The 23,498-nt window shown below is 43.9% G+C and overlaps 1 protein-coding gene across 12 annotated transcripts in view; it reads right to left on the reverse strand.

Annotated features, from left to right (window-relative positions):
* Positions 1-23,498, reverse strand: part of TULP4 (TUB like protein 4) — a 1,043,161-nt gene that overhangs the window by 980,757 nt on the left and 38,906 nt on the right. Inside the window, exon 1 of one of the 12 annotated variants that reach the window (XM_073560999.1) lies at positions 19,841-22,305. The exons of the other annotated variants lie outside the window; for them this stretch is intronic. The gene's annotated coding sequence lies outside the window, so the exon portion shown is untranslated. Of the gene's footprint in view, positions 1-19,840; positions 22,306-23,498 lie in introns of those variants that run through there. 12 annotated transcript variants of the gene reach the window in all.

The following is a 23,498-nucleotide window of genomic DNA, read 5'->3' on the forward strand; positions in this document are numbered from 1 at the left end:
GCACTGTAGGTGTGTTTCCTGTCCTCCACTCCCTGCCGACTTTGCTTCCCCACTGACTTGCATTGGGTTTCGTGTTTCAGTTGGCCTTCGACTTTTCACGATAATCGGCCGATTTCGTTCGACCCGACTTTTGCGAAAGTCGGGTTTCATGAAACCCGACTCGACCAGAAAAAAGGCAAAGTCGCTCATCTCTAGTCACGAGAAAACATTGTCAGAATCACCGGGATCCATGGAAGCGTTCCAGAGTTATTACCTCATAAAGGGACAGAATTGTAAAAGTTGGCTCGGGCATTAACATGCAAACCATCCTTGGGAGTAAAGGGGTTAACTGGCCACATCCTCTTGGAGTGAAGGCAATACAGCGCTTTCTAGGGTTTGCCAACTATTATCGGCAATTTATTCCCCACTTCTCTGCCTTGACTAAGCCAATCTCAGCCCTCGTTCGCAAGGGAGCCAAACCCAACCTCTGGCCCTCTGAGGCTGAAAGCGCGTTTCAGACCCTCAAACGAGAATTTGCCACGGCCTCTGTACTTCACCGACCGGACGCCAACAAGCCATTTATCCTCAAGGTTGATGCTTCTTCTGTTGGAGCTGGAGCAGTGCTTTTACAGAGATCCGCCGCCGAGCGGTTGGTCACCTGCGGATTCTTCTCCAAAGCCTTCTCTTCCCCCGAACGCAATTACTCCATTGGGGACAAAGAACTATTAGCCATAAAATTGGCTTAGGAGGAGTGGCGTTATCTCCTTGAAGGGGCTGTCCATCCTTTTGTCATATTTACCGACCACAAGAATTTGGCCTACGTTCAGTCGGCCCAAAGGCTCAATCCTCGTTAAGCCAGATGGTCCTTGTTCTTTGGACGTTTCGACTTTGAGCTTCACTTTCGACCTGGAAACAAGAACGTCAAAGCGAATGCTCTTTCAAGGTCGTTCCAGCCTGTGGACATAGAGGAGAGACAAGCACATATCATCGATCCGGCAAAAATTATCACCGTGGCTCCTATGAATATAATCACCCCACCACCGGGTAAAACCTTTGTGTTGTACTGTGACAGGGTGAGAGTCTTACATTGAGGACATTCCTCCAGGATTGCCGGACATGCTGGAACCATGAAGACTTTCTCTCTTATTTCCCGCCATTATTGGTGGCCGTCGCTTTGCCAAGACGTCTTGGAATTCACTGCCTCCTGCTCATCTTGTGCCAGGAACAAGATTCCTCGGCAGCTGCCTTCTGGACTCCGGCATCCGCTGCCTGTGCCTTCTGCCTCTTGGAGCCATATTGCCATGGACTTTATTACCGATCTGCCTCATTCCTCCAACTGTTCCGTGATCCTGGTAGTCGTAGATCAGTTTTCTAAAATGGCCCACTTCATTCCTTTGCCAGGACTGCCTTCTGCCCCAGAGTTGGCTAAGATTTTTTTGCACCATGTATTCCGACTTCACAGATTCCCTCAACATATCGTCTCAGACCGTGGGGTCCAATTCACCTCCCTTTTTGGAGGGCTCTCTGCAAGTTAATGAAGGTAACCCTAGACTTTTCTTCTGCTTATCATCCGCAGTCCATTGGTCAAGTGGAGGGAGTCAATCAGGCTCTGACATTCTATCTTCGCCATTTTTCCAATGATCACCAGAACGATTGGGTCTCCCTTCTCCCATGGGCAGAATTCGCCTATAACAACCACCCCAGTGAATCATATTTCAAATTTCGTTTTTTTGTAGTTTTTAGGCAACAGCCCGGCATTCCTCTTCCCGTTTCCCCCGCCTCAAGTGTACCGGCTGCAGACTCTCTGTCCTTGGAATTTTCTAAAATTTGGGAGGAGACTAAAGGAGCTCTTGAAAGAGCTAGTGACAAGATGAAGAGGTATGCAGACAAGAAACGCTTGGACGCTCCTCCTTATCTTCCGGGTGACAAAGTCTGGCTGTCCTCGCGTTATATCTGGCTTAAGATTCCCTCCCATAAGCTAGGTCCACGTTACATTGGTCTCTTTAAAATCTTGAGTCGTATCAATGACGTGGCCTATAAGTTAAAGCTGCCTGCCTCGCTGCGGATCCCCAATACTTTCCATGTATCGCTCCTCAAACCAGCAGTGTTTAATCGCTTCCATTCATCTCCTTCTGGTTTTCCCCAACCAAGCAGTTCTGATGATACCTTTGAAGTAAAGGATATATTGGCTATGAGGACAGTTAGAGGGAGGACATTCTTTCTAATTGACTGGAAAGGATTCGGTCCTGAGGAGAGCTCTTGTGAGCCTCGGGAGAACATTAGTGCTCCTCATATTATGAGGAGATTCCTCACCAGCCTTAAAAAGAGGTGGATTAAGGGAGGGAGTACTGTCACAGAGACCGCCAGTACTCACGGGCGTGTGCCCGCTCCCCGGCGCATCCCTACGGCTGCTGCTCTCTTCGGGTCTCGGCGCATCGGTGCCCGCACGCGCGCTTGCACTCTCTCCTCCGCAAGGGTCCCTGGGAGCGCTGACCCGGAGGCTCCGCCCCCAACATGGCGGCTCCCACCGGGTATTTCTGCACGGCGTCTGCGAAGGTAAGACGCCTGATTATCTTAGCGGATTAGTGCTAGCGTCATTGCACCTGGCGCCTACCGAAAACTCAGGTCCCTAACCTTCTGCCTGTCAGCTCCGTGCCTCAGCCATGTGTCTCAACCGTGCCTGTCAGCCCTATGCCTCAGCCGTGCCTGTCAGCCCCGTGTCTCAGCCGTATCTGCCCGTGCCTGTCTGTCCGGTGTCCCTGTCCTGCCTGCCTTGTGTCTCAGCCGTGTTTATACACACTCCTGTATCTCTTGTGGTGGATTTACAACTCCGGCACCGTCCTTTAGCTTCCCCCTTTTGTCCCTGTTTTTCCCTTTCAGCTCAAAGCCCCGCCAGTCCTGGTCTCTCTGGTTCCGTTGACCCCCTGTGGCTTCCGTTCCAGCGTACTGCCTCCAATCCGGCTTTCCCGTTCTTACTCAGCCCTGCCCCGAGTCGCCCTTTGGCTCCGGCTGTTGTAGTTCTACCTCCATTGGGCCTGCTCCTAACACTCCCTGTATAGGGGGTGGTCCTCACCTGGTCCGCTCACCCTTGGGGGCTCTGGAGCCACGACCCAGAGGGTCCACTCTTGGGTTTTTCACCAAACTAACCATATCTCCAACATCCAGTAGATGGATGCTGGATGAAACGCATTGATGCGATGTTATTATAGTGCCTAGACCAAACATCATGGTCTGGCATGATTCACACTGACGCTTGTCCCTGTATGATAATTGGAGGCAGCGTTGTTAGTGAGTGGAGGGATATGCATATGGGGAAAAAGGAATGAATTATATTATGCCCCATTAACTACCACTTATATATTTATGATATTAGCAGAGATATTCTTATTACTTTATATATTCTGTCCTTTGGACACAAATTATTAGGACAGCATATGCACAGAAGGAATGGTTTGTATGTGAAGGGGTAAGGTTTCTCCTTGTGGAGAGTGACATACCAGCTCTGGCTTGTCAAGGTAAGGAGGCTTATTCGCCGTGCAATGCTCCTCTGGGAAATCCTAAGTCATATTACAAGATTCGTTAAAGGGTTGATTGTGACTTGTAGGATCGCTACTACCAATAAGTGGCGCTGTAGAGTAAAAGTCCGCTTTCTCGCTGAAGAGGCAATTTGCATATTGTATGTGAAGGAAATCTATCCACATTCCGGGGACAGCTGTGTGTGTTGAGCCTTTTTCTAAAGGCCCCTTTACTTTTAGCGATGCACCAGTGATCCCGACCACGATACGACCCGGTCAGGATCACTGGTGCATCGCTAAATGGTCGCTAGTGAGCTGCCACACAAGCAGATCTCACTAGCGATGTAGCGACGCAGCAGCTTACTTAACTTTCAGACGCGGCGATCCTGACGTCCTCCCGTCCGCGCGTCGCTACCACGAGAAACGGAGCCGGCCGATCTCGCGCGGTCGGAGGTAAGTATCACACATAGCGATATCGCTAGCAATATCGCTGCTGCGTCACTAAATCGGTGATGCTTTAGCGATATTGCTAGCGATATCGCTATGTGTAAAACCCCCTTTAGTGTTTAGTTTAGTGACACTGGTTGCTAAGTCAGCATTATAGATACGGTGTATGATGAGCAATGAAAATCTTGCTAACTGCGCTTAATGGTGTCTGACTTGCTAGTGGGCAAGTTATTTGGTATTCCTTAGCTGGTTGTAAACTGTCCAGCGAGGGTTAGATCTAATCTATAATAATAAATGCCCTAACCAGCTTCCGGTTGTAACAACTTCCCTCCAGTTGTAACCGGTGACGTCACCACACACACACACACACACGCACATGTTAACCCTCAACACACCACACCGCCTCAACACACACTCCTCTCACCTTTCACCTCCACTCATGTCCACTCACTCTTTCACTCCACATACGTTCCTTTCTCTCACTCCATTTCTCATACTCACACCGTCATCGTCGCTGCCCCGACATCTTCCTCCGCCGCCACGATCCAGGATCCAGACGTTCTCCAGGCCGCCGACATGTTCTTGCGGGACGCCATCTTGGATGTCGTGAAGTCCCGCGAGATTCAAGATGGCGTCCCCGCAACAATATGTCGCTGGCGTGGACGACATCGGGATCCAAAAAGATGGCGTCGGCGAAATCTCGCGAGATTACGCCGACGCCATTTTGGATCCCGATGTCGCCCATGCCAGCGACATGTTGTTGCGGCGACGCCATCTTGAATATCGCGGGACTTCACGACATCCAAGATGGCGTCCCGCAAGAATATGTCGCTGGCGTGGGCGACATCGGGATCCAAAATGGCGTCGGCGTAATCTCGCGAGATTTCGCCGACGCCATCTTTTTGGATCCCGATGTCGTCCACACCAGCGACATGTTGTTGCGGCGACGCTATCTTGAATATCGCGGGATTTCACGAAATCCAAGATGGCGTCCCGCAAGAACATGTCGGCGGCCTGGAGAACGTCTGGATCCTGGATCGCGGCGGCGGAGGAAGATGTCGGAGCAGCGACGATGACGGTGTGAGTATGAGAAACGGAGTGAGAGAAAGGAACGTATGTGGAGTGAAAGAGTGAGTGGACATGAGTGGAGGTGAAAGGTGAGAGGAGTGTGTGTTGAGGCGGTGTGGTGTGTTGAGGGTTAACATGGCAAGAGGTGTTAACGACGTCGGCGAAATCTCGCGAGATTTCGCCGACGCCATCTTGCATTCGTGAAATTGCGTCATTTACCTCACGCCAACTTGCTGTGCGGATGCTTGGCATTGCCTGTACCACCATAACTACTGCTGCCTTGGTCCTATGCCTGTTTACTGCCGGTGTCTAATTACTGGACCAATTTGCCTGTACCGCCATAACTACTGCTGCCTTGCTCCTCTGCCAGTGTCTAATTACAGGGCCAATTTGCCTCTACCGCCATAACTACTGCTGCTTTGGTCATCTGCCTGTTTACTGTCGGTGTCTAATTACAAGGCCAATTTGCCTCTACCGCCATAACTACTGCTGCCTTGCTCCTCTGCCGGTGTCTAATTACAGGGCTAATTTGCCTCTACCGCCATAACTACTGCTGCCTTGCTCCTCTGCCGGTGTCTAATTACAGGGCTAATTTGCCTCTACCGCCATAACTACTGCTGCCTTGCTCCTCTGCCGGTGTCTAATTACAGGGCCAATTTGCCTCTACCGCCATAACTACTGCTGCCTTGCTCCTCTGCCGGTGTCTAATTACAGGGCCAATTTGCCTCTACCGCCATAACTACTGCTGCATTGCTCCTCTGCTGGTGTCTAATTACAGGGCCAATTTGCCAATACCGCCATAAGTACTGCTGCCTTGCTCCTCTGACTGTTCACTGCCTGTGTCTAATTACAGGGCCAATTTGCCTCTACCGCCATAACTACTGCTGCCTTGCTCCTCTGCCGGTGTCTAATTACAGGGCCAATTTGCCTCTACCGCCATAAGTACTGCTGCCTTGCTCCTCTGACTGTTCACTGCCTGTGTCTAATTACAGGGCCAATTTGCCTCTACCGCCATAACTACTGCTGCCTTGCTCCTCTGCCGGTGTCTAATTACAGGGCCAATTTGCCTCTACCGCCATAACTACTGCTGCCTTGCTCCTCTGCCGGTGTCTAATTACAGGGCTAATTTGCCTCTACCGCCATAACTACTGCTGCCTTGCTCCTCTGCCGGTGTCTAATTACAGGGTCAATTTGCCTCTACCGCCATAACTACTGCTGCCTTGCTCCTCTGCCGGTGTCTAATTACAGGGCCAATTTGCCTCTACCGCCATAACTACTGCTGCCTTGCTCCTCTGCCGGTGTCTAATTACAGGGTCAGTTTGCCTCTACCGCCATAACTACTGCTGCCTTGCTCCTCTGCCGGTGTCTAATTACAGGGCCAATTTGCCTCTACCGCCATAACTACTGCTGCCTTGCTCCTCTGCCGGTGTCTAATTACAGGGTCAGTTTGCCTCTACCGCCATAACTACTGCTGCCTTGCTCCTCTGCCGGTGTCTAATTACAGGGCCAATTTGCCAATACCGCCATAACTACTGCTGCCTTGCTCCTCTGCCGGTGTCTAATTACAGGGCCAATTTGCCTCTACCGCCATAAGTACTGCTGCCTTGCTCCTCTGACTGTTCACTGCCTGTGTCTAATTACAGGGCCAATTTGCCTCTACCGCCATAACTACTGCTGCCTTGCTCCTCTGCCGGTGTCTAATTACAGGGCCAATTTGCCTCTACCGCCATAACTACTGCTGCCTTGCTCCTCTGCCGGTGTCTAATTACAGGGCCAATTTGCCTCTACCGCCATAACTACTGCTGCCTTGCTCCTCTGCCGGTGTCTAATTACAGGGCCAATTTGCCTCTACCGCCATAACTACTGTTGCCTTGCTCCTCTCCCGGTGTCTAACTACAGGGCCAATTTGCCACTACCACTTCATAACTACTGCTGGGCAATTACAGGGTCAATTAGTATCTGTTTACTCTACAATACTCCAGGACGCCTTCTTCACTGCCAGATAACTGCCAAATAGACTCCTTTACCTGTGCCAACATGAGTCATAACAAAAAGTATGCCAATGCCAGTGAAAGGAAAGCAGCTTTAGCACTACGACAAAAACAACGCCGTGCTAATGAGACTCCTGAGGAAAAACACCATCGCCTTGAGAAGATTAAGGCTTATAAACGCCGTCGCCTCACACACGAATCCCCTAACTCTAAATCCATAAGATTGGCTGAAGAAGCCTCTGCATGCCGTCACCGCCGACAACAGACGGCCTCTTCCTCATCATTATTATTAGACTCACAACAGGATGCTTCCACATCAGCATGTGGAACAATTTACTGCTACACTTCATCCCATATGCCGTTCACTGACATAACTAATCAGCAATCTGTTTCTGCCCTATCAATACCACCATTCAATACCGATGCACAGTATGCCAATGCCAGTGAAAGGAAAGCAGCTTTAGCACTACGACAAAAACAACGCCGTGCTAATGAGACTCCTGAGGAAAAACAGCATCAACTTGACAAGATTAAGGCTTATAAACGCCGTCGTCTCACACACGAATCCCCTAACTCTAAATCTATTACATTGGCTGAAGAAGCCTCTACACGCCATCACCGCCAACAACAGACGGCTTCTTCCTCATCATTATTAGTAGACTCACAACAGGATGCTTCCACATCAGCATGTGGAACAAGTTACTACCACACTTCATCCTATATGCTGTTCACTGACATAACTAATCAGCAATCTGTTTCTGCCCTATCAATACCAATGCACAGTTTCTTCACATACAAGCTGCAGTTAGCCCGCAGAAAGTGCAACCAAGACAAATATACGTTGGTCTCAAAACTAGGCGCACCCCATCGGTTGGACATGCACTTCTACTACAACCTCACATTTTCACTAATGATGAAAATAGTATTACCGAACACAGCTGTGGTGACATGACCCATGTATGTGAGCATTGCGAAGCTTTGCATTTTGTAGCAGAGATACCTTCTGATAACAACTTTACGCTCTGCTGTCAGAAGGGTAAAGTCCATGTACCCATACTACAATATCCTGATGTCTTTACACGTTTGCTGAAAGGGCAAAGTGAATTTAGCAAAAATTTCATGGATAATATTCGAAGTATTAACAGTTCCTTTGCTTTTGCCTCCATGGGTGCAAATATTTCACCACCTCCTGGATATGGCCCATACTGTTTCCGCATACATGGCCAGATCTATCATAGAACTGGAACACTACATCCCTCAGATGACCAGCAACGCGCATTTGCCCAACTTTACATTCTCGATACCACTACTGCAAACGAACAACGCTTACGATGTAAAGAAAATCAAAAATGTCATCCTACATTGATGAACATTATTGCCCTTCAAATCCAAACTATTAATCCTTTTGTGGAAGCTTATCAAATGTTACGTGATGTGGAAGAACAAGAAAAAATTAAATCTCTACAAAACGGAACTGTCATGCCAAACATCACTATGGCTATTAAACAAGATCGTACTCAAGACCCTCGACGCTACAATAATCCCACTGTCAGTGAAGTAGCAGTCGTGTTTCAAAATGACAATGGTGAGCCACCTTTCAATAGAGACATATTAATTCATTTAAAACCTGATCCCCATAACCCTTTAGCTCCAAAAACACAACAAATTAGTATTCTCCATAGCAATTTGGATGCCCTCCTCTATCCAATATTTTTCCCTTATGGAGACCAAGGATGGCATGATGCACTCAAACAACAAGGCAAAAGTTCGAGGAGGATCACTCAACTCCAATACTATTGCTATATGTTATCTGTCAGAAATTACTTTAATCCACTCCTCAATGGTGGTAAGCTAACACAGCAATATTTAGTAGATGCTTATGTCAAAATCGAAGCTAATCGCCTACATTACATCCGCAAACACCAAAAAGATTTAAAAGTGGAGGATTACTGCCTCCTTCAAGAACATCTACTCAAAAAATCGGTTCAAAAGGGCATCCCTATTGGGAAAACCGTCATTTTACCATCTTCTTTTGAAGGCAGTCCAAGAAACATGCAGCAGCGCTACCAGGATGCTATGGCTATTGTTACAAAGTATGGTCGACCAGATCTATTTATCACCATGACATGTAATCCTAAGTGGAATGAGATTACTACACATTTAGAACCGTGGCAGCGTGTTGAACACAGACCAGACTTGGTTGCACGTGTCTTTAAACTTAAACTGGAATCCCTCTTAAAAGACATTAGCAGTGGATTATTTGGAAACGTCACTGCAATGGTCCATGTCATTGAATTTCAGAAGCGTGGTCTCCCACACGCTCATATTTTAATTATTCTTGACAGCCTGTCTAAATTACGGACTGAGGCGGACATAGACAATATAGTCTGGGCTGAAATACCTGATGAAACAATCTACCCTCAGCTCCATAACATTGTTCTTCAACACATGATTCATGGTCCCTGTGGAGAACACAATCCTAATTCTCCCTGTATGGATCTTGGAAAGTGTAGCAAAGGTTTCCCAAAACAAAACCAACCATATACCATCAAAGAAAAGGATGGCTATCCCACTTACCGCAGACCCATTGGCAAAACATATGAACACCATTCTAAGACGATTGACAATTCATGGGTAGTTCCATATAACCCATTTTTACTCACCAAATACAAGTGCCATATTAATGTAGAAATATGTGCTTCCATTCAAAGTGTAAAATATTTATTTAAATACGTTTACAAAGGACATGACAAAGCCAACCTTGAAATTTCCCAAAATAACATCCAACATGATGAAACACACCAATTTACGGATACCAGATATGTTAGTGCACCCGAGGTTGCATGGCGGATATTTGCTTTTCCTATGCATAAACAATCTCATGCCATCATTCGCCTAGCCGTACATCTGCCTAATTCTCAACCACTCTATTTTCATGAGAATGACTCTGCAGACAACATCCATCAAAAGCTCAATTCCAATTCTACACTTATGGCGTATTTCAACCTTAATAAGATCGACCACAATGCACATAACTATTTCTACCGCGAAATTCCAGAACACTACGTTTGGAAACAAGGCACATGGGAACAAAGAAAACGAGGGGGTCTCACAGTTATTGAAAGAATGTATACTGTTAGTGTGAAAGACCAAGAACGCTATTATTTACGTTTGTTGTTACTGCATGTAAAAGCTGCTACCAGTTTTGACAGCATTAAAACCGTCAATGGAGTTATGCATGAAACCTTTAAGGATGCTGCGTTAGCACTTGGATTATTATTCGATGATAGCATCTGGAGACATACTTTAACAGATGCTTGCATTCTTAACATGCCTTCCCAACTTAGAGACATGTTTGCTTATATCTGTATTTTTGGCCCCCCAGTAATCCACTTGAATTGTGGAATGAATTTAAGGACCATTTTTTACAAGACTATTGTCATACATACCACAGCAACACTGAAGAGTGTATCGATTGTGAAGGATATGCTATGAAAGATGTCCAAGATGTCCTCATAGTCCATGGAAAAACTTTTGCTGATTATAATTTACCACGCCCAGCAAAAAATATTAAACAACTCCTTAAACAATATGATAAGGATTATGAGTTAAAAAAAGCTGCAGAGATGAAAGAAACTCTTAATCAGGAGCAACTTTTTGCCTATGATGTCATTACTGAAGCTTTACAAAATAGCAGTTTAATACCAAAGTGCTTTTTTCTCGATGGACCTGGTGGCAGTGGAAAGACCTACCTATACCATCTACTTACACATCATTTAAGAGGACAAGGAGAAATTGTGTCACCTGCAGCAACTACAGGAATAGCATCTAACTTGATACAAGGAGGCCGAACAATCCACTCTCTATATGGCATACCTATTCCGATCAACGAAACATCTGTTTCCAGGATTAAAAACGATACAAATGCAGGAAAACATTTACAGAGTACAAAACTTTTTATTATTGATGAGTGCACTATGGTCCAAAAACATGCATTGAATGTGATAGACTTCTACGTGACATCATGACAAGAAATGTTGCTGAAAAAAATAAAACACCATTTGGAGGTCAAGTTATTGTTCTTGGAGGAGACGTCAGACAATGTCTTCCCGTCATCGCTCATGGAACAAGAATAGACATTGTAGATTCCTGCATTAAATAGTCAGAACATTGGCAACATTTTACCAGACTACCGCTAATTAACAACATGCGCTCCACTGATCCTGAATACAGCACTTGGTTGCTTAAACTTGGAAATGGTGAGCTGTCTAATGAACATAACCTTGGAGAGGATGTCATTGAAATTCCTCCAGACATGCTTTGCACTGGCTCTATAGTAACCGAGATCTTTGGAGACCATATTTGCATTGATGTTAATGACCAACAAAGCCTCGACACTGCTGCATCACATGCTATACTATGTCCGAAAAATGATGACGTCGATTTTCTGAACTGTAAAGTAATGGATCGCATTAGTGGTGATTATACTGTATATACAAGTGATGATTCTGTCGATGCTGATGAGGCAGAGGAATGTGAAAACTACCCAGTTGAATTTTTAAACTCTCTGACACCATCAGGAATGCCATCACATCTCTTAAAACTTAAAATTGGCACCATTGTGATGCTATTAAGAAACCTAAACACCAAGAAAGGTCTCTGCAATGGCACTCGCCTCATTGTCATTGCCTTACTCCGCAACATCATACAGGCTAAAGTGATTACTGGCTCAGCTGAAGGAGACATTGTGTTTATTCCACGCATCGATTTGTGTCCTTCAGAAACTGGGTTACCTTTTAAATTAAAACGTCGACAGTTTCCTCTAAAACCTGCTTTTGCTATGACCATTAACAAATCCCAAGGACAGACCCTCAATCGAGTTGGAATTTTTTTGCCCGAACCTGTATTTGCCCATGGACAATTGTATGTTGCATTCTCCCGAGTAAAGCAACGCAGCAACGTTAGGGTCAAAGTGGTGGATACACCACTTCAAGGACAATTGCTACCTAATAGCCCAAAAATCTTCACTAGAAATGTCGTTTACAAAAATGTCTTACTTTAAACTATTTAAGTTGGTCCTGGAATTGATAGATATATAAATAATAGTTACATTCTAAATAGATATAGATAACAGACTTCTAAGACTTCTATACATAGCTTGATATATGTTATATATATAAATATTTTAAGCAGATAGATATATCTTACACTAATTATCTCTTTCACATATATGTCATAGACATATTTAAATCCATAAAAATATACATAGGTATAGGTATAGATTAAAAAAAAAAAGGCAAAAACAAAAAAAATTTAGGCAAACATACGTAGATTTCAACTACATAGCTAACACATACCTACATAACTTAGGTAATAATAATTAATTTTTTATTTATTAATAGAGAACTATTATTTCAATAGAACTTTACATACATCAGTAATACTGTCCTTCTTGAGGCTCACTATGTAAATATCTTATCCACATAAAAACATAGGTGTGATACATCTATCTACTATAATAAATGCGCTAAGCAGCTTCCGGGTTGTAACAACTTCCGTCCAGTTGTAACTGGTGATGTCACAGCACACCTCTTGCCATGTTAACCCTCAACACACCACTCCTCCTCAACACACACTCCTGTCACCTTTCACTATCTCCACTAACGTCCAGTCGCAGGATTTTAGAATACTCAAGATGGCGTGGCCGCAAGAACATGTCGCCGGCGTGGACAACGTCGGGATTTAGGATGGCGCCGGTGGAAGATGATGTCGGGGATCGTGGAGCAGCGATGATGACGGTGAGAGTATGAGAGACGGAGTGAGAGAAAGGGTCGTATGTGGAGTGAAAGAGTGAGTGGACGTGAGTGGAGATGGTGAAAGGTGAGAGGAGTGTGTGTTGAGGCGGTGTGGTGTGTTGAGGAGGTGTGTGTGTATTGAGGGTTAACATGGCAAGAGGTGTGTCACTATCCTCTCGATGCGATAGCATCGGGCCTTAATCTACTATAATAAATGCGCTAAGCAGCTTCCGGGTTGTAACAACTTCCGTCCAGTTGTAACTGGTGACGTCACAGGACGCCTCTTGCCATGTTAACCCTCAACACGCCACTCCTCAACACACACTCCTCTCACCTTTCACTATCTCCACTAATGTCCACTCGCAGGATTTCAGAATACTCAAGATGGCATGGCCGCAAGAACATGTCGCCGGCGTGGACAACGTCGGGATCCAGGATGGCGCCGGCGGAAGATGATGTCGGGGATCATGGAGCAGCGACGATGACAGTGTGAGTATGAGAGACGGAGTGAGAGAAAGGGTCGTATGTGGAGTGAAAGAGTGAGTGGATGTGAGTGGAGATGGTGAAAGGTGAGAGGAGTGTATGTTGAGGAGGTGTGTGTGTATTGAGGGTTATCATGGCAAGAGGTGTGTCACTATCCTCTCGATGCGATAGCATCGGGCCTTAATCTAGTACCATCATATTCATACTAACCCCTTGTTGGGAAATTTGGGGATTTGGTATAGGGCCTTACTGCAATATTTAGAAACAAATACTCTTCATTTCCCTTTTCTTATTGGAGACGATATTCCCTTGTTTGGAGGATTAAGTATCATCTATCCCACATTGCACTAGTGTCTGGTTATCTATTAACCGCTTCCCGATCGCCCACAGTAGTTAAACGTCGGCGCTAGCTGGGCCTTGTGCAGCGCCGACGTTTGTCTACGGTGGGTGGTCTCGCAGCTCTCAGGACCCCCAGGAGGCTTCAAACGCTGCGATTCCTGTACAGAGCCGTTACTCTGACAGGTGACATCATCGGGACCTGATTAGATCAGGTCCTAATGGTGTTAACCCTTTGCTATCTTCTAGATGCCGCGATCGCGGCATTTAGACGATACCAGGAGGAGACCCCTGCTATTTTTACCTTTCAGACGCCCCCCCCCGCAGTCAGATCAGCGTTGCCTGGCAGCCGGAGGTCACGTGAAGTCCTCTGGCTCTGTCAGCTATGGTGGCTTGTTAGGCTCAGCCTGCAGCTGAGTCTAACAAGCGATCTCCCTCTGCAGCACTGACAGGTCCTCTTGCAATGCAATACATGTGTATTGCATTGTAAGAGACCAGTGATCTGACAAATGAAAATTGAAGTCTCATACAGGGACTAAGTAAAATAGTAAAAAAAAAAAAGAAAGAAAAAAATGTTTTAAAACTATTAAAAAAAAAAAAAAATCACAAAATAAATAAAAAAAAAAGAAAAAATACTAACCCCTTCCTGACATCAGACGTACTATACCGTCCATGGGACCCGGGCCCCTATGCCCATGGACGGGATAGTACGTCTACCGCGATCAGCGGCGCCCACGTGGTGAGCGCCGCTGATCGCGGCCGGGTGTCAGCTGATTATCACAGTTGACACCCGGCACAATGTGTCAGGTGCGGTCACGGACCGCCCCCGACACGTTAACCCCTTGCACACCGCGATGAAACATGATCGCGGTGTACCGGGGGTTAAAGGGAAGCATCGGCAGGGAGGGGGCTCCCTCCGTGCTTCCCTGAGCCCCCCACGGCAGCGCAATGTGCAGCGCTGCTGCGGGGGGCTCCTTTCCTGCAGGCCCCCGAATCCAAGATGGCGACGGGGGCCTTGAGGAAGCCTTCTGCACTGCCTGTGACAGATCGCTGATCTGTCACAGTGATCTGTGATGTGACAGATCAGCGATCTGTCACAGGACAGTGATGTCCCACCTAGGACTATTTAATAAAGTTTAAAAAAAAAAGTAAAAAAAAAAGTGTTAAAATAAATTAAAAAAAATCGCCAAATAAATTAGAAAAAAAAAAAAAATATTCCCCCAATAAATCCATTTTTTGGAAATAAAAAAAAAAAAAACACAATAAAAGTACACATATTGGGTATCGTCGCGTCCGTAACGACCCGCCCTATAAAACTGTCCCATTAGTTAACCCCTTTAGCGAACCCCTTAAAAAATAAAAATAAAAAACAAAGCAAAAAATAATGATTTATCATACCGCCAAACAAAAAGTGTAATAACGCGTGATCAAAAAGACGCATATAAATATCCATGGTACCGCTGAAAACGTCATCTTGTCCCGCAAAAAATGAGCCGCCACACAGCATCATCAGCGAAAAAATAAAAAAGTTATAGCTCGCACAATAAAGCGATGCAAAAATAATTATTTTTTATATAAAATAGTTTTCATTGCATAAAACCGACAAAACATAAAAAAAAGACCTAAATGAGGTATCGCTGTAACCGTACTGACCCGAAGAATAAAACCGCTTTATCAATTTTATCGCACGCGGAACGGTGTAAACGCACCCCCCCCAAAAGAAATTCATGAAACGCTGGTTTTTGTTCATTCTGCGTCCCAAAAATCGGAATAAAAAGCAATCAAAAAATATCACGTGCCCGAAAATGGTACCAATAAAAACGTCAACTCGTCCCGCCAAAAAATAAGACCTCACATGACTCGGTGGGTCAAAATACAGAAAAATTATAGCTCTCAATATGTGGTGATGCAAAAACTATTTTTACAATAAAAAGCGTCTTTTAGCGTGTGACAGCTGCCAAATATAAAAACCGCCATAAATAGTAAATCAAACCCCCCGTTATCACCCCCTTAGTTAGGGAAAAATAATAAAAGAAAAAAATGTATTTATTTCCATTTTTCCATTAGGGTTAGGGCTAGGGTTAGGGTTAGGGCTGAGATTAGGGTTAGGGGTGTGTTGGGGTTCGGGCTGGAGTTAGAATTGGGGGTTTCCACTGTTTCGGCACATCAGGGGCTCTCCAAATGCAAGATGGTGTCTGATCTCAATTCCAGCCAATTCTGAGTTGAAAAAGTCAAATGGTGCTCCTTCCCTTCCAAGCTCTGCCATGCGCCCAAACAGTGTTTTACCCCCACATGTAGGGTATCAGCCTACTCAGGTCAAATTGCAAAACAATTTTTGGGGTCCAATTTCTCCTGTTACCCTTAGGAAAATAAAAAATTGGGGGCAAAAATATCATTTTTGTGGAAAAAAATGATTTTTTTATTTTCACGTCCGAGCGTTATAAACTTCTGTGAAGCACTTGGGGGTTCAAAGTGCTCACCACACATCTAGGTAAGTTCCGTGGGGGGTCTAGTGTCCAAAATGGGGTCACTTGTGGGAAGTTTCAATAGTTTAGGTACATCAGGGGCTCTCCAAACACAGATGACACCCGCAGAACATTCCATCAAAGTCTGCATTCCAAAACGTCACTGCTTCCCTTCCGAGCCCCGACGTGTGTCCATACAGTAGTTTTCTCCCACATATGGGGTGTCAGCGTACTCATGACAAATTGGACAACAACTTTTGGGGTCCAATTTCTCCTGTTACCCTTGGGAAAATGAAAAAAATGGGGACTAATTGATCATGTTTGTGGAAAAAACACGATTTTTTTATTTTCATGCCCGGGCATTATAAACTTCTGTGAAACCCTTGGGGGTTCAAAGTGCTCACCACACATCTAGATAAGTTCCTTAGGGGGTCTCGTTTCCAAAATGGGGTCATTTGTGGGGGGTTTCCACTGTTTAGGTACATTAGGGGCTCTCCAAAGGCAACATGACACCCGCAGACCATTCCATCAAAGTCTGCATTCCAAAACGTCACTACTTCCCATCCGAGCCCTGACGTGTGTCCATACAGTAGTTTTTTCCCACATATGGGGTGTCAGCGTACTCAGGACAAATTGGACAACAACTTTTGGGGTCCAATTTCTCCTGGTACCCTTGGGAAAATAAAAAAAATGGTGACTAAAAGATCATGTTTGTGGAAAAAATACGAATTTTTTATTTTCACGCCCGGGCGTTATAAACTTCTGTGAAGCACTGGGGGGTTCAAAGTGCTCACCACACATCTAGATAAGTTCCTTGGGGGGTCTAGTTTACAAAATGGTGTCATTTGTGGGGGGTTTCCACTGTTTAGCTACATCAGGGGTTTTCCAATCGCGACATGGTGTCCGATCTCAATTCCAGCCAAAAACGTCAAATGGCGCTGCTTCCCTTGCGAGCTCTGCCATGCGCCCAAATAGTGGTTTACCCCCACATGTGGGGTATCAGCATACTCAGGACAAATTGCACTATAACTTTTAGGGTCCTGTTACCCTTGGGAAAATAAAAATTGGGGTGAAAAGATCATTTTTGTGGAAAAAATATGATTTTTTAATTGTACAGCTGTACGTTATAAACTTCTGTAAAGCCCTTGTGGGTTCAAAGTTCTCACCACATATCTAGATAAGTTCCTTGGGGGGTCTAGTTTCCAAAATGGGGTCACTTGTAGGGGGTTTCCACAGTTTAGGTACATCAGGGACTCTCCAAACGTGACATGGCGTCCGATTTGAATTCCAGGCAATTTTGCATTGAAAAAGTCAAATGGCGCTCCTTCCATTCTGAGCTCTGCCATGCGCCGAAACAGTCGTTCCCCCCCACATATCAGGTATCAGCGTACTCAGGACAAATTGCACAATAACTTTTGCAGTCCAATTTCTCCTGTTACCATTGGTAAAATAAAAAAAATTGAACCTGAAGTATTTTTTTTGTGAAAAAAAGTTAGATGTTCATTTTTTTTCTAAATATTCAAAAAAATTCCTGTGACGCACCTAAAGGGTTAATAAACTTCTTGAATGTGGTTTTGAGCACCTTAAGGGGTGCAGTTTTTAGAATGGTGTCACTTTAGGGTATTTTCTATCATATAGACCCCTCAAAGTGGCTTCAAATGTGATGTGGTCCTAAAAATAAAATGGTGTTGTAAAAATGAGAAATCGCTGGTCAACTTTTAACCCTTATAACTTCCTAACAAAAGATGTGTGCCGTATCTTTGTGATTTAAGGGCATAAAAATTCAAAGTTGGAAAATTGCGAAACTTTCAAAATTTTCGCCAAATTTCCGTTTTTCTCACAAATAATCGCAACTTATTTGAATGAAATTTTACCACTAACATGAAGTACAATATGTCACGAGAAAACAATGTCAGAATCACATTGTTTTCTCGTAACATATTGTACCCCGGGATCCATGGAAGCGTTCCAGAGTTATGACCTCATAAAGGTACAGTGGTCAGAATTGTAAAAATTGGCCCGGTCATGAACGTGCAAACCACCCTTGGGGGTGAAGGGGTTAAACCAATAAATACATATATATATTTTTAAAAACAAAAAAAGTACACATATTTGGTATCGCCGTGTCCGGAAGGAGCCAACCTATAAAATGGTCACACTTGTTCACGCCTTCAGTGCACTTCATAAAAAGAAAAAAAAAAAAAAAGGAGGAAAAACCTTTGCTTTTTCATCATGTCACCACACAAAAAGTAGAATACGACGCGATCAAAAAGTCATATCAAAATAAAAATGGTAGCAATGAAAACGTCATCTTGTCCCGCAAAAAAAAAGCCGCAATCCAGCTCCAACAGCAGTTGGAGCATAAAGTTATAGCTTTCAGAATAAAGCGATGCAAAAACAATTATTTTTTCTATAAAATAATTTTTATTGTGCAAAAACAGCAAAACGTAAAAAAAAAAAATATTAATGTGGTATCACTGCAATCGTACTGACCTGAAGAATAAAGCTGCCTTATTAATTTTACTACCCACAGAATGTCATTAAATAAAAAAAAAAAAATTCCAGAATTCCTGGCGTTTGATCATTCTGTCTCACAAAAATCAGAATAGAAAGCGATCAAAAATTTTCATGTGCCCGAAAATGGTACCAATAAAAACGTCAGCTCATTCCGCAAAAAACAAGCCATCACATGACTCTATGGGCCAAAATATTGAAAAATTATAGCTCTCAAAATGTGGCGAGGCAAAAACTAGTTTTCGCAATAAAAAGCATTTTTTTAGTGTGTGACAGCTGCAAAACATAAAAACCCGGTATAAATCTAGTATCGCTGTAATCGCACCGACTCGAAGAACAAAGTCACCTAATCGCTAATACTGCACAAGGAACGGCATAAAAAATAAATAAAAAAACTACTTCTACACAGGCTATTGGTTTTTTCATTCTGCCTCCCAAAGATTGCAGTAAGGCTTGGCGCACATTTATCATGCGCTCTGCGCTTACACCAGGGTTTCTGTGTAAATCTCTGATTAGACACATCAGGGGCTCTCCAAACGCAACATGACTTCCGCTGTCGATTCCAGCCAATTTTGCATTCCAAAAGTCAAATGGTGCTCCTTCCCTTTCAAGCCCAGCCGTGCGCCCAAACAGTAGTGTTGTCCCACATATAGGGTATTGGCATGCTCAGGAGAAATTGCTCAACAAATTGTAAGGCGCAATTTCTCCTGTTACCCTTATGAAAATGCAAAACATGTAGCTAAAACGATTTATTTGTGAAAAATGTTGCTTTTTTTATTTCCACGGCTCTATGTTATAAACTTCTGTGATGCACCTGTGGGTTCAAGGTGCTCAATACTCATCTAGATAAGTTCCCTAAGGGGTCTAGTTTCCAAAATGGGGTCAGTTGTTGGGGGTTTCCACTGTGTAGGCATGTCAGGGGCTGTCCAAACGCAACATGGCGTCCACTATCGATTCCAGCCAATTTTGCATTCCAAAAGTCAAATGGCGCTCCTTCCCTTTCAAGCCCTGCCGTGCGCCCAAACAGTAGTATTCTCCCACAAATGGGGTATCGGCATGCTCAGGAGAAATTGCAAAGCAAAATGTATAGTCCATTTTCTCCTGTTACCCTTGTGAAAGTAAAAAAAAAAAGGTCTAAAGGAAAATTTTTGTGAAAGAAAAGGAAATGTTTTTTTCCCTCCACATTCCATTCATTCATGTGAAGCACCTGAAGGGTTAATAAACTTCTTGAATGTGGTTTCGAGTACCTTGAGGGGTGCAGTTTTTAGAATGGTGTCACTTTTGGGTATTTTCTGTCATATAGGCCCCCCAAACTCACTTCAAATGTGAGGTGGTCCCTAAAAAAAATGGTTTTGTAAATTTTGTTGTAAAAATGAGAAAACGCTGGTCAACTTTTAACCCTTATAACTTCCAAACAAAAAAAAAAATTTTGGTTCAAAAATTGTGCTGATGTAAAGTAAACATGTGGGAAATGATACTTATTAAGTTTTTTGTGTGCCACATCTCGCTGATTTAAGGGCATAAAAATTCAAAGTTGGAAAATTGCTAAATTTTCTACATTTTCGCCAAATGTCCTTTTTTTTTCACAAATAAAAGCAAGTTATATGAAAGAAATGTTACCACTATCATGAAGTACAATATGTCGCGAGAAAACAATGTCAGAATCAGCAGGATCCGTTGAAGCGTTCTAGAGTTACGACCTCATAAAGTGACACTGGTCAGAATTGATAAAATTGGCCCGGTCACGAAGGCAAAAACAGGCTCTTGTGCGAAAGGGTTAATATCCACTATTGAAATATAGAAGTAGATAGACTGTACTGTACACAATCATTGGTGGTCACAAAAATTTTTTTCTTTTAATCTATATTATTAAAAGGTTATATTTTCGTTATTGTTTGCCCACCACAGTCAGTGAACTTTTGTTAAATTTGGTGTCTTCATATTGGTTTTTTGGGGAAACTTTTCAGTGATTACTATGAGCCCTCTCCGGAAATCTGTTTGGTGTCTGAAGGTGCCAAATCCCCTGGCTTTTGGCAGAGGGGGAGATGAAAATGTGACAGGGTCACTGGTGTCGCACATGAGGGAAGATATGTGTCACAAAGATGGCTCTCCTGTGTGATGTGAAACTTGTAAATGTTTTCTCCAGCATAACTTGTGCTGAGAGCAATCCAGTTGCTATATGGACATGGCTTTCATGGTGGGTAGGTCAGAGATGGGTGGGACGCCTACCCACCGTATCTCAACCTCCAGGGTGTGGCTGAAGGGAGTTAGATGTCCAGCCAGTTTTTCCTCTCTCTATCCATGTGTGTGGAGGAAGCAAGCCTCCGGATTGCTAGCTCCTGTGAGAGCTGACATATGCGTTGGCCCAGGAGTGCTGGGCAGGAGTGTTTATGAACTTTTTGGTTCCTTTTGAGCCAGAAAGGCTGTTTTTCTGTTACCATTTTGTGGTTTATGACACAATAAACCACCCAGAGACTTTAACCCACGTGTGCTTTTGTCTACCTCGAGGAGCAGCTAAGCGAGTCGACCTGCCACATGTGTTTATGCGGTTTTCACGTCAGGGGCTCATTAAATATGACATAACATTCACAATCTTTCCCAGGCACTCTTTCTTTCCTAGCCCTGCCATGTGTACAAGCAGAAGTTTTTGACCGCACATGGGGTATAGTGACGTTCAACTGCGCAACAAAATATAGGGTCCATTTTCTCCTATTTATCCATTGTGAAAACTTACAAATTCAGGGCTAAAACATTTTTGTGAAAAAAATAAAAGTTTTCAATGATTACCAGGGCTGTGGAGTCGGTGCTCATTTTGGTGGAGTCGGTATAAAATGGACCAACTCCTAAAATATATAATAAATTGGGTTCAGTAGTTCAATGCAGAGTGTGCTGAATATTTTTTCATAAGTATTTGGGAAAGTTATGAAATGTCTTGTAAATGGGCTGTTCTATTCCTGATCTAAGGCTACATTCCACACACAGAGTTTTTGCTGCGTTTTTTGAGGATACGTTTTTCAGCTGCAAAAGCAGATCAGCTTTTTAAAAAACCGCATCACCTGAAAGGTTTTTGAGCTCATAGATAATGTTTTCAATAGCAAAAGCAGATTAGAAAAACGCCACACAAACTGACATGCTCATTCAGCCCAAAAACGGATCCTCACAAAACAATGTGTCTGAATGTCATATCTTGAAACCCACTGACTTTGCTGGGATGTCCAGAGTCACTGCATTTTACTGCAAAAAACCGATCCGCAAAAACGCTGTGTGTGAATCATGGCCATAGCCAGCGAGGGGCAGCTGCCCCCCCTAGAAGCAGGGGCACGCACCTATCAAAACTCACTTGTATGCGGCAGTGCTCCCGTCCTGCACCTGATCCAGACTGCAGGGGGCAATCTCCCCTCCTCTGTGCTGTCGTCTGCCGTCTTCACCAGAGAGAGGAGGGGGAGGGGTGCCTGCCCTGCTCAGGATCCGATTCCTGGGCACCAAGTTGGAGAAAGTTGTGCACACACTGCAGCTGGCAATAAGAGATAGTCTGCAAGAGGGACATGCTGGAAATCTGATTGGAAAAGTGAGGAAATTGGTTATTGCCGCCAGAACCCCTAAAATTGATTCCATCTTGAAGAGATATGCTGGGAAAGGGGCAATTGTCGATCAAGTCACTCGGTGGATCAGCACTTATTTAATGAATGAGCGATTGCTTGAACTAAAACCGTTTCTTATAGATATAGCGAACCCTTAGGTAACCCAAAATGAAGGTCAAAGGACACTGGTGGCTGAATTGAAGTAATTGCTTAATCACCCATTTACCGTGACTAAAAAATTACAAGCTGAGGATTTAACTCCTAGCATTTTCATAAGGGAGTGGAAGAACTTGCTATGTTGCCTGTCCCAAAGAGGAGGTATAATCGCAGATGGCATTTCTGCTTCAATGAAAAGGAGAGACACAGCTATTGGAAAATAAATTTTTTCTGGCAGCTGTTTATGTGGACCCAAGTCATCGTATACTGCTTGATGATCAACAGCTTACTAAAGGAAAAAAAAGCTCTGACTGAGGTAGCAGTTAGGATGAGTGGCCTACAGGAGGACTGCCAGGCGCAAGAGGACTTGGGTCCTGACAGTGCTACTGCTGCCATATCTTCATCCTCATCAGATGAGGAGTTTGACTTTGGCAAGTATTTGGATGACATGGAGCAGGCAAAGCATTGCCGCAAGGAAAAAGATTTCACTCCGTCTCCTATAGCAAGTAGATTGACCATATTTCAGCAAAATGTTTCACTTGCTCTCAAAGAAATAGAAAAATTCAACCGTTCATCAAAACTGACTGTGCATGAGGCAATTCCTTTTATACCCGGGAATTGTTAGAGATGTTGCCCATGTGGTTACGGCTTTGCCCCCCATCCAAGTTAATGTAGAGAAGTTGTTCTCTAGCCTTAAAATAATCAGGTCAGATTTGAGGTCATCCATGAAGGAGGATCTGATGGAGGCAATTCCATTTCTTAGAACAAATTCAGAGACTGCACAAATGTTATTTAGTATGTTTTTGTTGAAAACTGTTTTTTGCCTCTTACACAGTTTATTACAGTGTTTATATATATATATATATATATATATATATATATATATATATATATATATATACACACACACACATACACTGAAGATCCCGGCGTTGCCTGGGCATAGTAACCAACTGTGGTTAGTTATAACAAATTATAAGGATTATATTGCACATAAAAACATTTCACATCATATATTCAACACTACAGATTTGCAACACAAATTAACTAAATGATTACCCAAGTATTGATAGTATTTTATTTTCAACTCATTCAAGAGCCTTTTGATAAACATGTTTGGTTTTTCCTTTCGGTGCAAAGATGAACAGATTTTTGGCAGTTCCAACTC

The sequence above is a fragment of the Dendrobates tinctorius genome, unplaced genomic scaffold (genome assembly GCF_039654945.1).
Source record: "Dendrobates tinctorius isolate UK_male_01 unplaced genomic scaffold, ASM3965494v1 ptg000310l, whole genome shotgun sequence".
NCBI classification, from domain to species: Eukaryota; Metazoa; Chordata; class Amphibia; order Anura; family Dendrobatidae; genus Dendrobates; species Dendrobates tinctorius.